General features: G+C 37.1%; 1 long non-coding RNA gene across 1 annotated transcript; it reads left to right on the top strand.

Annotated features, from left to right (window-relative positions):
* Positions 1 to 14268: 14268 nt before the first annotated feature.
* Positions 14269 to 14741, top strand: LOC309874325. The gene is made up of 3 exons (XR_014316818.1): positions 14269 to 14324; positions 14475 to 14566; positions 14704 to 14741. It is a non-coding gene; the product is annotated as an uncharacterized lncRNA (long non-coding RNA).
* The last annotated feature ends 1352 nt before the right edge of the window (positions 14742 to 16093 follow it).

Genomic DNA, 16093 nt, shown 5'->3' with positions numbered 1-16093 from the left:
ATGATTCACTTAAGTCAGTCCACATTAGCTTTTCTTAGATAATTTATAAACAAATTACTGCTTACATAATAAATAACATACTGAAATCTTTTCTCAAGTGCTGCCTGTGGGGCTCTAAATGACATTGGAATTTGTTCACTGAATATCTGTCATATTAAATCAATATTGAATATATAGTTTATTTATTTATTTATTGATACAGAAAATATACATGTTAAAATAAGTAGCTATGTCAGATATAATCATCAGTGTTGTGAAAACAGACTTACAAAAATTTCTGCAGTCAAGAACTGTTCTGATGCAGCCCTAAACATTTCATGCTTTTTAATTGGTACCCCAAAAGAGGTATTTTAAGATAAAAGATTCAAAAATCATATTTCTCCAAAAGTTCATGTTGTCTCTTCTCTTCCCATTTTTGACACTCACTGTATGTGTGATTAATTATTAGCTGTAATAAATTACATATATTAATATATTTTATAGTTGATTTTTTTTCCTTTTTATTTCCTCTGCAGACTTCATTTCCATTTGTGGTCCTTTATGCTTCTGAGATAATTATATACAAAAGATTTGTTGAGTTATTTAGTCTCTGGTTTTGGCCATTAAACTTCTGACATATTTTTTATTTAAAGCATCTTTTGTAGTTATTTCTTCCTGTTTTTGAATTTTGCTTCTTTCTTGTAATACTTATTTTATTTATTTATTTATTTTTATTTTCATTTTCACATTTTTGAATTATTTTTTATGTTTACTGAGATTGACTGGTAAGCATGTTTTTCAGCCTGCTAAGAATTACCTAAACATTTCAGGTTTTATGTTCTGTATAAAATGTATAAGAAAATGAATTATCTTACTATTCAATTCACTCATGAAAATATGAAGTATACTAGGATTCAGAACATATAATAGTTTGAATGAACTATTTGAGTGTGTGTCACAAGCTCTGAATACACTTTTAAAATTTCAGTGCTCACACCTTTCAGTTGTGCCATGCATCAATGACTGTGTGGCAGAACAGCAAAACAGATCATGGCTGTCTTATAGTACAAGAACACTATCCTTGAGATTTATAGACAAGGTTTTGCATGCAGACACATATGCACTCAGACCCACCTGTGCATGCGTATGTATATCTCCTGAGCTCCCATGGGTGGTTTTCCTTAATCTTGTACCTGTGTGTACAATTTAGATCCAAAAAAGAAGGTGGTCTGTAAGGCCCTAGAGATTTTGGGCAACAAGGCATGAGCTACACAGTCCCAGGTGCTGCTTTTTTGTAGTTACCACACAGTCCAAACACTGTGTCTGGCTTCTTTTCATTATGTTCTGTGCTAGGTGCATCTGGATTGTTCCAATGAACCAGTATTAATTTGGCTAATAGATAAAATTTTCTTGTTGGTTGACACTTGACTGTTTCTAGGCAGATAATGGTGTTTTTTCTCTTTTTAGTGTTTCCATTTTGGGTTGTTGATTTTGCTTACTACAGGTTACAATGGTGCAAAACAAAGAGTTAAATGTTGTGAACTAATCCTACCAAATCCACATAAAAGGAAGACTGTCATGATGGCTAAGGAACTACAGGTATTCATTTACAAACCAAACAGATGTTACTTATTTAATGCAAAGGTAGCAATGCAAATATGATATATAAAACATGTGGAACAATAAAAGGCCCCATAAAACTCAAATATGTCACATTTACAATTTTCTGTTTATCTACTAGTTATCATAGAACCATAGAATCATAGAACGGTTTGGATTGCAAAGGACTTTAAAGATCATCTGATGCCACTCACCTTGCCATGGGCAAGGACACCTTCCAGGTCGCTCAAAGCCCCATCCAACCTGGACTTCAGCACCTCCAGGGATGGGGCATCCATGTCTCTGGGCAATATGTTGCATCACCTCACCACCCTCTGAGTAAAGAATTTCTTCCTTATATCTAATCTAAATCTACTCTCTTCCCTAACAAAGAGTCCTGTCCCAGCTTTCCTGTAGGTCCCCTTCAGGTACTGGAAGGCTGCAATGAGGTCTCCCCAGAGCCTTCTCTTCTCCAGAGGACAACCTCAACTCCCTCAGCCTGTCCTCATAGGAGAGGTGCTCCAGCCCTTTGATCATCTCTGTGGCCCTTCTCTGGACTCATTCTAATACTTCTGTGTCCTTCTTGTGCTGGGGGCCCCAGAGCTGAAGACAGTACTCCAGGTGGGGTCTCAAAAGAGCAGAGTAGAGGGGGAGAATCACCTCCCTTGAACTACTGGCCATGCTTCTTTTGATGTAACACAGGATAAGGTTGGTTTTCTGGCCTGCAAGTACATATTGCAAGCTCATGTAAAGCTTCTTGTCAACCAGCACCTCCAGGTACTTCTCAGGGCTACCTAAATCCATTTTTTACCCAACCTGTATTTGAGCTTGGGATTACCCCAGCCTGGATGCAAGACCTTGCACTTGGCCTTCCTGAACTTCATGAAGTTCACAAAGGCTCACCTCTCAAGCCTGTTAAGGTTCCTCTGGATGGCATCCCTTCCCTCCAGTGTGTTGACTGCACCACACAGTTTGGTGTCATCAGTAAAGTTGCTGAAAGTGCACTCAATCCCACAGTACATGTCACCAACTGTTAAACAGGGACGGTCCCAATACTGACCCATGAGGAATACCACTTGTTACGGATCTCCACCTGGACACTGAACCATTGACCACAATTCTTTGAGTGTGACCATGCAGCAAATTCTTTACCTACTGAATGGCAGGTAAATCCATGGTACTAACTTCAACCCTACACTGTTATTGGAGGTCCACAATCTTCTTCATGGTTGTTTCTTCCCATAGAGACCGGGAAGCTGAACTTGTCCTTAAAAGTGGAGGTGAAGACAGGACTGAGAACTTCAGCCTTTTCTGTGTCATTTTTCCTTCCTTCCTTCCTTCCTTCCTTCCTTCCTTCCTTCCTTCCTTCCTTCCTTCCTTCCTTCCTTCCTTCCTTCCTTCCTTCCTTCCTTCCTTCCTTCCTTCCTTCCTTCCTTCCTTCCTTCCTTCCTTCCTTCCTTCTTTCCTTCCTTCCTTCCTTCCTTCCTTCTTTATTTTATTATTTTTTTATGCCATTACTCTTACCTATATTACCTTCCAATTTCAGATGTTCATTAACTTGCCTCTGAAGATACCTAAGATAGCTGTTCCATAACGATTTCTTCTATTCTATTAATCAAGATAGTCTTCCAGGAACTGCAACAAAACAGCTTCCAGACTGTCCAGTTTGATAGATTAATTTTGCAGCAGATAACCAAATATTTATTCTTTATTTCAGTACCAGCATGTCATTTATTCTGAATACATCTATTATAAAAGAATTGATAGTAGGGGAAAAAAAAAACAAAACAAAACAAAACAAAACAACAACAACAAAAAAAACAGGTTGTATCAATATGACCAAGAGTTTCCTTCATTAAAAAAATAATAATTAAAAATATTATTATTTAGGAGGAAATGTATAAGAATATTAATCTGAAATTAAGAGAAAAGGAAGACTACTTGATTTATATATTTACTGGATGAGTATTGTAATGAATAACAAGCCTAATAAATTTAATCTTTTGCTGTTCATACACATACATGTTCTCTTACACTTCTTATTTTATTCTATTTTTGACCATATGCTTTCTCATAATTTCATATGTCCTTCATATTTTCTGTGTATAATCAGAATGTACTTATTTAAGAATACTTCCTGTATATTTCAATTTCAAAATACTCTATTTTTGAACTTGTGGTGTTTTAACTGGACACAAAATAGTCTTCATTATTAGGGAAAGGGACACAATAGGCTGGGGAAATAGACCAGTAAGAATGTTCAACAAAAGGTAATGCTAAGCCCTGTATCTGGTGATGAATAAGCAGGACAGCCTCAGAGCTAAATGAACAGAAAACAGCTTTGCAGAACACATTGGTCATGAGGGAGCAACATGTGCTTACAGCAGAGGTGGCCAACAGTATCCTGGGAGGCACAAATGTTACCAGGATGTCAGGGTTGATGATCCTTTCTTTAAGGCCTGGTAAAGCCACATCTGGAGTACTGTGTCCGTTTCTGACCTCCCAGGTACAAGCAGATATGGACCTACAGGAAAAAAGTCCAGTGAATGACCATGATAATGATTAAGGGAGTGAAACATCTATCATTTAAGGAAAGACTGTGAAATATGGGATTATTTAGCCTGGGTAATAGAAGGCTCAAGAGGCATCTTTTCAGTACTTGTAGATACCTGATAGAGATGAGTAAAAAAGACTGAAATAGACTGCTCCCAGTGGAGGCAATGGTACAAACTGACATTCTGTTTAAACAGAAGAAAAAAATGTTCATTAGTATGTTGGTGATTAAACACTTTATAAGGTTGCCCAGAAGGGTCGTGGTGTTTTTATCTTTAGAGATACTCAAGACCCAACTGGACATGGTCCTGAGCAACTTGCTCAAGGTGACCTTGATTTGAGCATGACAGTTGGATAAAACCATCTCCAGAGGTACCTTCCAGCTTCACAGAATCATAGAATCACAGAACTGTAGGGGTTGGAAGGGACCTCGACAGATCATCAGATCCAACCCCCCTGCCAAAGCAGGTTCCTTAGAGCAGGCTGCCCAGGTAGATGTCTAGACAGGCCTTGAATATCTCCGGAGAAGAAGACTCCACAACTTCCCTGGGCAGCCTGTTCCAGTGCTCTGTCACCCTTACCATGAAGAAGTTCTTTCGCATGTTGGTGCAGAACGTCCTGAGATCCATTTTTAGGCCATTGCTCCTTGTCCTATCCCCACAAACCACTGAAAAGAGGCTGACCAAATCCCACTGTCTCCCACTAAAGATACTTGTAAACATTGATAAGATCCTCTCTCGGTCTTCTCTTCTCCAGGCTGAACAGACCCAGGTCTCTCAGCCTTTCCTCATAGGGAAGATGCTCCAGGCCCCGTATCATCTTTGTGGCCCTCTGCTGGACTCTTTCCAGGAGATCCCTGTCTTTCTTGTAGCAGGGAGCCCAGAACTGGACACAGTACTCCAGGTGAGGCCTGACCAGGGCAGAGTAGAGGGGGAGGATCACCTCCCTCGACCTGCTGGCCACACTCCTTTTAATGAACGCCAGGATCTCATTGGCCTTCTTGGACAGGAGAGCACACTGCTGGCTCATGGTCAACCTGTCGTCCACCAGGACTCCCAGGTCCTTCTCCTCAGAGCTCTTCTCCAGCAGGTCATCCCCCAGCCTGTACTGATACATGTGGTTGTTCCTTCCCAGGTGCAGGACTCTATACTTGCTCTTGTTGGGGAGGGGAGGGGAGTAGAGGAGGGGAAATAAAATGTTCTGAAGAGCACAGAACTAGACCCAGCACTCTAGATTTGACCTTAGCAGTGCTGTATAGAGGAGAAGGGTCACCTCCCTTGTCTTGTTGGTAATGATATTTGCAATACAGCCCAGGATACTACAGGCCACCTTTGCTGCAAGGCCTTATCGCTGCCTCATGGTCAATATGTCATCCACTAGGACACCTAGGTCTTTTTCTGTTCAGCTGCTTTTCAAACAGTTGTATCACAGACCTGGTGAAGGATATGACATTTCCATTCCCTGAAATGCATGAGAATCCTGTTGTCCCATTTCTCCAGCCTATTCTGAAAGAGTTATTTTCACAGTGCCAACTATTGTAAACTGATCTACAGTAAAGAAATCCACCTATTTTGCTTTGGAAATGGAGTAAAATAACTGTAATAATTATTATTATTATTATTATTATTTTCTATTGTACTGCAGTAGATTAAATCAATATATATATTTAATATATAATTATAATTTAGGATAATTCATCCACAAGATTAACAATTGATTGATGTAAAATAACTATTAACAATGCTCTATAGAAGACACTCCAATTGCATCAAGTAATACAATGCAATTTGTAATTTTTTTGATCCAGCACTGTAAATCAGCACACAATTTATTTCAGACAATTTACTTCATTTACACAGATTATTGGTTCATTAACACTAATATCCTGTCTTTGGCAGTGTTACTGAAAGATTATTCTCAAAACCAATTCACACAGCAATTTTGGTAATTTATCTAGACAGTCATGCTATGACTTTTGTTACCAGAAAATCACTTTATTCTGTATATAAAAAATAATTTAATACCTTGCCATGTCAGAGACTCAGGTTTTTAGCACACATAATGATGCATTTCAATGGTTAATCCAGTTAGCTAAAATATCATATGGCAAACTATATTCTCAGCTCCCATTGCTTTGAGATACATGTCAAAATATATGAGAAAAGAACCAAAAGCATGGTTAAATGTTAATAAACATATTTTTTATAGTAAAAATTCAAATATATATATATATTTCAACTTACTGTAGGTAAGGATGATGAGAGGAGAACAGGATGTCTTGATTACTTAATATATTTCTTAAAGAGAATGTTGTTAATATAACTATATTGTATGTATGAAAATCTAAAATTTGAAGTTTAAATTTTGTTTAGGCTATGGAAATGTTTCTGACTCTTTTAGCAAGGACTAAGTAGCCATAGGTAGATCAAAATAAAAATTACTTCATAATACATTCATATTACTAGATATTGTTGAAACCAAGAATCATAGGCATATTTTTGTACAGATAATCTTCATTTAAATATCAGTACAGGGTGCAAGAAACTATCACAAGAATATTCTATTGTCTGTTTTGTGTAATAAATAAATAAATAAATAAACATTGCATAGAAGACTAAAAGACTACATTTTGATTTTAAACCTTATCTCCTGAACACTACATTGTCTTCTTTCCTTCCTCTTGAACTGAGAAAAATGAAAGTCTCCCTGTCAAAAAAAAAATAAAAAAATTGTTTCTGTCAACACCTACTACACAGTTATGGTTCACTACACAGTTATGTACAATAGAGAGAATACAAGTACCTAGAATAAAGAGTGAGAAGATTGTTTTCTTAGGACACAATAGAGAACAATATTGACACTGACAACAATCTTGTATCCATTATTTCAGCTTTACATATCTCCTATTATTATCTCTTATTATTATATCTCTTAGTATTATATCTCTTATATCTCTTATTATATATTATCATATTTCAGTGTATAGTATACTAGAACATACATAATTTTAAATAATAAAAAAAAACATTTTTAACTAATAGAAATTAATTATAAAACAACACTATCTTTTATGAAGAATATGTTCTTCAAATAAATGAGTTAGTTCATTTCAGATATTTAGCACATTTTTGAAGATTGCCAAGGAGACATCATCTGAGATGAGTATTCTTTGTCTAGAGATAAAACAACTTCATTCATTTTAGAAAAAGACTTTTGTTTTTTCTTAACTCCAATCCTTTTCATATAATTTATTTTCTGAAATATTAATGAGGTAATTTTACCCTCAGTACTATGCATTTATCATCTACGGGGAACATATTAGTATTTTATCCATCTACTTATTTACTGTAAATTTGAAATTCCTTGTCACTTGATATGTGTTGAGTTACTTGTATAAACCATTATACCACATGCATAATGATATCACTTTTACTTCAAATATACACCATTTCCCAGAATCTGATTTGGTTTATTTTAACCGTTCTGTGTAGAATTGTGAGGAACAGAAAATACAGACAAGATGAGGATTAGTCAATAACACCAACATTTGCATTTCAGTGCTAAACGCTGCTGAAAATTAAGAGATTAAAAGGTTTTCATTTCCATAATCACTGTACACACCGGGAATGCCTGACCTAACTCTAATTATCCATCTATAGTTTCTTCTTTGACTATGATGGCCTTTCAATAAAGAAAAATATAACTGTTCAACCGATAATTTAATAGGAAAAATACATGCTTAAGAATAGATGATACATTTTTGTTATGTTTTAATCCACTGGCTTTACATGACAAAGTTTTGGTAGTATGTGTGTTTGCGTGTGTGCACACTCACAGTGAGAAGAGTCCAGGAGCTGTTCCATGTTCACAGAATCATAGAATCATCTAGGTTGGAAGAGACCTCAAGATCATTGAGTCCAACCTCTGACCTAACACTAATAAGTCCTCCACTAAATCATATCACTAAGCTGTACATCTAAACATCTTTTAAAGACCTCCAGGGATGGTGACTCAGACACTTCCCTGAGCAGCTCATTCTAAATGTTAGATAATAAATGCCTAAATAATAAATAGGTAAGAGCTAGATCCAGCCAGCTCAGAAAGAGACTTGCCACTGTCCAAAGCCAATGAGAGACAGTGGTTGTGCCTCTGTGAAAGCAGATTTAGGAAAGGGAAAAAAAATGTGGCAAAGTGGCTATGAGAGAGGAAGGAAAAACTGTGAGAGAAACCAATATGCAGTTAAAGGAGTTAGAAGATGTGCTCCAAGCACTGAAGCAGTCCATGTAGAACACAGTGGTGGGTTGTCCTCCTTGTGGCTCAGGGGGGACCATGCTGGAGCACCACACTGAAGCCTGTCAAAGACCTGCAGGAGAAAGTGGATATGCCCTAAAGGAAGAGGTAGTCCACTGAGAACACATGCTGGAACAGGCTCCTGGCCAGAATTCCAGCCTATGGAGAGGAGCCCATGACGGAGCAGTAGCTGTGGTATGTGGGGGCCCCACGATTGAGCAGTCAGTTCCTGAAAGGCTGCACCCTTTCAGGAACTGAAAGGACATTCCAACTGGACATTCCAAGTAGGAATGGTCCCTACTTGGTCAGTTATTGAAGGCCATGCTGGAGCTTTTAATGAAGAACTGAATCCCATGGGATGGACACCACATTGGAACATGAGTTATTTATTTTTTTTTAATTTGATTGTTGTTTCTATCTTATTCTATTATTAATTAGCAATTAATTAAATTAATCTCCTTGAAGTTGGGTTTGTTTTGCCTGTGACAGTAATTAGTAAGCAATCTTGCTGTCCTTATCTTGACTTATTATCTTTTTTTCTTCCTGTTCAGGTGAGGAAGGGGAAGTGAGAGAAGTTTGGTTCCTGGCAGCTATAAAAGATTAACTAAACACATCCACTTAAATAGATTTCCAATATACCTTAAGATTTAATTTCTGCATATTTGAATTTTTCAGGTAATATTGTTCTTTTATTAAAGGTGAAAAGCAAGCCAAACCACCACCACTAACAAAAACAGGAAACTTCACACTGTTGAGACTGTGGACAAGGAGAAAATGTGTAGGCTGGATATCTTTTAAAAGACTAAAAACAGTTGATGTACTAAAGATGTGAATAAGTAAAAATTAAGAGAAATGAAATCTCAACTTCTTTTACACTACAGTTTATGAAATAATCTAAACCAATTAAAATTTGTATAGAAGAAAAATAATAGCTATTTCAAATAATATATTTAAAAGTTCACAGATAAAAATACAATCTGAAAAGCAATAGACAAAAAAAAAAAAGGAAAGAAAAAAAAAAAGAAAAAGAAAAGAAAACTATGTAAAAATAATAATAATTTTACCTTCTAAAATATAAAGCACAAGGAAGGGAAATTAGGGCATTTAATAAGAAAGTGTTAGCAACTTTAATGTAAAGTTACTTTTGTAACTTTAATTGGTAAACAAAGTTACGCAATGAGTTGTACCTTGGCCAGAAAAACAAAACAAAATAAAACTACAAATCAGAACAAACAAACAAACACAAAAAAAGTCCTCACTGACTGGTGTTAAACTAGTTCCCTTTGATTACAGATGGAAAACATCAACATGTCTCTGTGGAATAAAACTAAGATCACATGGAGGTCAAAATATAATGTAGGCTCTGGATTAATTTAACCAGTTACAACGCCAAGTAAAAATGACTTAAAGAATTTATTAGAGTTTGTTTGTTAGTTGGTTGTTTTTTCATTTTATTTGTTTTTCTCATTTGTTTGTTTGTTTCCTTGTTATGGACTTTACTACCAGTGAACTTAGATTTTTCCCATTCCTAGGAAAATACTGTCCCTAAGATCTTTTCATTTACAGTCCCACAGAACATGCTACAGAATTCACCATTTTCAGTTTTCAAGCTTACCGAAAAAATACATGTAACTAATATTATTATCCAGACTGTTCTACAAATGAGTCAAACTTCATCAAAACAATAATGCCTTTTAAAAATGTAAACATGTAAAAAGTATAATTTTCTCTTAAACATTATTGTTGTATCTCTTTATTCTTCCTACAGTATTTTAATTGGGTTTTTAATAGGAATTTTTTATATATTGGACTCTGTGGGAATTTTGCTTTACTAACAAATGGCAGCTGTATGCCTGTGGAACATTACTTGATCCATTCTCAGTCTGCTCTAAAACAACAATTTTTTTTTTTTCTTATCAACAGTAAAAGCTAGTACTGTGAATGTTAAAATTCCTTCCTTGATGATTCAAAATTCCTACTTATTATTTCAGTTTGTCTTGTAAATATTTCTGTTGGATTTATTTATTTATTATAATTAAGCCTTATGTCTTTCAAAATACAGTTCTGAAATACAGTATTTGTTCTTTTCCTTCATTCTTGAATGTTAGTGTTTCAGGCAAATGGCTAGGACACCGATTATATATTCACCTGTGATAAGCTAACTGAACAGGATATGGAATACTGCTAGACGTGTGTAGTGGTTTCACTCTCTGCCCCTGCTCTGTGGTGTAAATGCCTGAAGTAACTAGGAAAATAAAACTAACATTCACATTTTTAAGGAAAAGGTACAGCATTGAAGAGGCTTTCAGGGTAGGGCATAACTGCATTACCTGAGCATTTCCTAGGCTCCCAACCTTAGATGCTATCGCGCTGGGGAAACTTGGTGTGCTAGCCCTAAGGAACAGCACGGAGCATAGAGTGGAGTGGAGACACCACGGCTAGGCTCTGTAATCAGGTGGGGACTCGATTGTTCTTGTGCACAAAGCTGCATTTTTTGCCACCCTAAGCCAAAGACCTGTCATGTTTTGACAAATGCTGTACCCTAGTGTACTTTTGCTCATTATAATATCATTATAATACCAAAACACACCTCCATCCCAAAAGCTACCCACCTCCAAGGTGTGACCACCCCTCACTGAGCATGCGCCCTGAATTTCTCGGAGCCTATTACTTTAAACGGAGACGGGAAAACTTTACACCAATCATAACTAAGATGTGCTTGACTAGAACCACTCAGCTCCACCTAAAAGAGAGAAAATAATATAAATTGGCCCAAGAGAGAGGGGATGTTAGGGAAGATACCACCGTCAGGGGAGATACCACCCCGAGGACAACATCCTTAGGACCTCCTGACTCCTGGGATCAGTCGACGGGCTGAGCCTCTCTTCCCCCCCCATTGGGACGCCTTTGGGTGAGATCTGAATACTTGCTTATAAATCTCTATAGAGTCTTTAATCCTTTTAACGCGTTCATTTCTAGGCTGCGCACCTGTGACACCTGTGACATCTGTGACACCTGTAAACACCTGTAACATCTATAACATCTATAACACCTGTAACATCTGTAACATCTGTAACATCTATAACACCTGTGTATTTCATGCATACTAGCTTGCTTTTGCAGACAGTCCCTATCACCAGCAATCCAAAAGAACCTGATTATCTGTTGCTGTAATAAACCATACTTGATTGCATTGTGATAGCTCTCATTAAGTGCAACGAGGGTGAGGGTTGTTATCCGTGATAGTTCAGTGTTCTGAATCTAACCAGACCCCCTGGCGGTTAATGCATTTTTGGTGAATGTCCAAACGGACCCCCAGATGGTTAATGCGTTTTTGGTGAATGTCTGAACAGACCCCCAGACGGTTAATGCGTTTTTGGTGAATGTCTGACGGGATCCCCAGACGGTTAACATGTTTTTGGTGAATGTCCAACTGGTTCAGTACTCTGAATCCGACCGGGCCTGTAACGGTTAATCAGCTACACCCCTTAAAGCAACATGCTCCAAAGTGATGTCCCTCCCACAGGATGCAGTCCTTCCTGAACTGATCCTGTGTGGGCAGCACTTCTTCACTTCAATAACTGCTCTAATATGGGTGCGTACCACAGGGTCCATCTATCAGGAGCAAACTGTTCCAACATGGATCCTCCATGGGCCATAGATGTCTCCTGGCCAGATGCACCTGCTCCACTGTACTCCATGGGGTACGTCACCTTCCACGGGTGCAGGGGGACAGCTTGCTTCACCATGAGCCTCTCCACAGGCTGCAGGGGAACTTCTGCTCCAGCATCTGGAGCACCTTCTGCACTAAACTTGGTGTCAATAAGAAGGTAAAGAGACTTGCCTAAACAGTATCTAAACACTCAATCTACTTTATTAAACAATCTTTCTCTCTATTCAGTTGGAAAAGTAGAAATTCTCATCAATCTCCTATTTTTCACAAGTTAATTATATACTTATATGAGGAGTATCTTAATACAAATAATGCATTTGCTTATACTAAATATGTTAATATTGTCATTATTCTTGGACAGTACATATTAACCACGCCCCTCTATCTGAATTTGCTATTGTAGGTTAGCAAGCAGCTGTTGATCTGTTATATAGAATTATGGTAAAATTGTGAATCTCTTGGGTTGGAGAAGAACAGTCATTCTTTGAATTCAGGGGAGGTTGTTGACCTGGTGTAAATTGTGTTTTAAATAAAATATCATATAAAGATTATTTTTTAAACATATTTTGACCATATTTATTAAGGAAAATATGCTTATGAAAGGATATAAGTCCTTGTGTATACAAGCTCCATCTAGCTATGTTGGCTTTCCTGAGAGCATATAACATATTTCTTTCCTCAGTAGTTATACAGTTGTAAGCTCTTACTGGAGCTACATATCAAACATGTCAATAATCAAATGTTTCCTCCTGTCCCTGTCTTTGCCTTAAGGCACAATTGCTTGCTTCATGTATATGTATTTTGCCTGCTGCCAGCACCCACCATGATGCTCTGAAAATCCTAAATAGGAAATATTGATTGCAAAGATTTTCAGAGTTACCACCCAAAATAAGTGATTTCTCATTTGGAAAATTAAATATAGAAGTGTTCATCTAGACATTGAAGCTTATCATCTTTAAGCTAACATTTCAGCATAAATTTCAAGCTCTCAAGTTCTTTATATTTGTGAAAACGAAGAGATAGAAAAGTGGCTAACTATTAAAAAATTCATAGCAAATAATGTTTCCTTGTTTGATTTTTTATTTGAGAAAAAGTGGTTTTGAATCAATTATCCCTTTCAAAATAAAACCAAATTACAAAGAGATCCATCAAATGATGGAAAAGAGGATTTACTATTTTATGTGAGTTTATCTGTAAGCAAACTACCTCTATATTGGAAAGTTAATCCAGCACAGAGTCATATATTAAAGATATGTCCAAATAAACATCAGAAATTCATAAGGAAGGGATCAGAAGGTAAAGAGATATTTCTACATTTGGGATGTTCTTTTTCCATTAGCAGCCCTAATACTTACGTTTGTTTCCATTAACAGTGGCTGTTTATCTATTTGCAGTAATTTTCCTCTCTGCTTTCCATTCAGAATAGTGTATTTTCCTATCTTAGTTTTGTTGTCTTTTCTTCATAAGGAATAGGTTGTACAAAAATCAGGATATGCAGAAATCGGAGGTTTTTTATAATCTTTTGATTTTATTTACGAATATTTATGTATTAAAATATTTGGAAAAAAAATATACAAAACTTTTCACTGACGGTAAACAAGAAGTTTCATTAGAATAAAATAACCCAAACTCTAAAGTAAGCTTTTTGTTTTGTTTTTGTTTGTTTGTTTGTTTTATATATGTATTATATATGTACATATGTATATATATATTTATTTATGTATTTTTATTTATGTATTTTTGTTTATTTATTTGTATGTATTTTTAGGACTATTAAACTTTCACCACTGAGTGAGTGGAGTCAGTTTCATTACTGCAGTCACATGGCTTAGCACCATGTTAAATGTTCTGAGCATTCTTGACAAACAGAAAATTCATTTTCAAAGCAAACTTGCTGACTTGATCTGCTTTAGATTAGCTGACTGTGTATTTCTTCTAAGTATCACCACTGACCTTTCGTCTCGGATATTCTGTTTTGTGGTTATGGGTTTTATCAGTGTTCTTGATCTGGCTGGGTTGGACTTAATTTTCTTCATAGAATCTCGTATGATGATGTAATTTGGATCTGTGACCAGTGTTGATAACACAGGGATATTTTAGCTCTTGCTGAACAGTTTCTTACACAATGTCAAGACTTCCTCCGTTTCTCATTCTCACTCAGAGGAAGCTGTGAGTTTTTTCAAAGTACTCATTACTCATTACTGGCTGGATATCAGTCTGCTGATGAAAGGTGAGTAGTGATTGTTTTTGTACCGTATGGATTTATTTATTTATTTTTAAATTAGAGTCCCTCTCCCCCAACCCCCTTCACCTATTAGACTGTCTTTATTTTGATCCACAATTTTTCTTTTTTTTTTTTTTTTTTTTTTTATCTTTCCAGTTTTCTCCCCTATCCCACTGGAGGGGATTGAATGAACAACTGGGTGAGGGCTTACCTGCCAGATGGGGTGAACCCACCACATTCACAAATGGGTAACTATCTGATGGAAATTTCCTCTCAGCTGTTCAAGAAAATTGCAAGTTCCTGCTTTTCTTAGATCATTTTACTAAGGGTGGCAAACAGACTGGATCTGCTCTTTCAGAAGAACACTGTTTCTTTCTTGTTATAGGTACCAGGAAGCCCTACAAATCACCGAGTGAGAATCCTGTCACTAATCAGAACTGTGAGATGCTTCGAGGGCTATTTATCTGTCTATCTGTCCATCTACTTATGTCAGAAACAAAGTGAGATAAGGAAAATACAGATATCTTAGAATACTTCAGATGAGACAGATACTTTTCTATTTGCATTGAAGTGTTTAAGTTGTTTTTATTCTGCTGCCATTAAAGTCATGATAGCTAAATTCTGTTAACTGTCTGAAAATCTTGAGAGCTGTATTCAGTTTTGTGACTGAGTACAGCATACTTTACCAGAATTTGCCTCTGTGGCCCCCCAAATTAATACATAAATGTAGTGCTATAATAATAATAATAATAATAATAATAATAATAATAAACAACCACCTTCTGCATTGCCATGTCACAGAGAAAAATGTTCTCTGGCAATTAGTGCAGGGCATGAACAGTGGCCGTTATGCATTTCACTTTTCCATGTAAGCATTACAGGTAGAAAACTGCTTCTGATTTCTTTAGCTCTCATACTACAACAAAACATAAGGCAAGGCAAGAAAAGGAAATTTAAAAAAGGCAAGGCGGGAAGGGAAGGGAAGGGAAGGGAAGGGAAGGGAAGGGAAGGGAAGGGAAGGGAAGGGAAGGGAAGGGAAGGGAAGGGAAGGGAAGGGAAGGGAAGGGAAGGGAAGGGAAGGGAAGGGAAGGGAAGGGAAGGGAAGGGAAGGGAAGGGAAGGGAAGGGAAGGGAAGGGAAGGGAAGGGAAGGGAAGGGGAGCTGTATTTGGAAAGGAAGTCTACCTTTAAAGGAACTCAGTCAAGACTGTCACAGAGGAATTCTGATTTATTTCTTTGATTTTTTTTTTTTATCACTATAAAACTCAGAACTTCATAGAATCATAGAATGACTTGAGTTGGAAGGGACCTAAAAGATCAGCTAGTTCCAATGTCACTGCCATAGTCAGAGATGCCACCCACTTGATCAGGTTGGCCAAGGCCCCATCCAGCCTGGCCTTGAACACCTCCAGGGTTGGATCATCAATAACTTCTCTGGACAACCTGTTTCGGTGCCTCAACACCCTTAAAGTGAAGAATTTCTTCCTAATGCCTAGTCTAAATTTATCCTCTTTAAGACAATTACCCCTCATCATATCATTATCTACCCAAGAGTCCCTCTCCATCATTTTCATAAGAACTCTTAAAGCATCTAAAGGTTGTACTGAGGTCTTCTTGGACCCTTCTCTTCTCCAGGCTGAACACCTCCATCTCTCTCAGCCTTCCTTCATAGGAGAGATGCTTCAGCCCTCTGAGCATCGTTATGGCCCTCATCTGGATTCACTCTAACATGTCCACATCTTTCTTGTACTGGGGGCCCCAGACCTGTATGTAGTAC

The sequence above is a fragment of the Aythya marila genome (assembly GCF_965140915.1).
Source record: "Aythya marila genome assembly, chromosome: 1".
NCBI lineage: Eukaryota > Metazoa > Chordata > Aves > Anseriformes > Anatidae > Aythya > Aythya marila.
The sequence above is the reverse complement of the archived record's forward strand: the minus strand, read 5'-3'. Positions and strand labels throughout refer to the sequence as shown.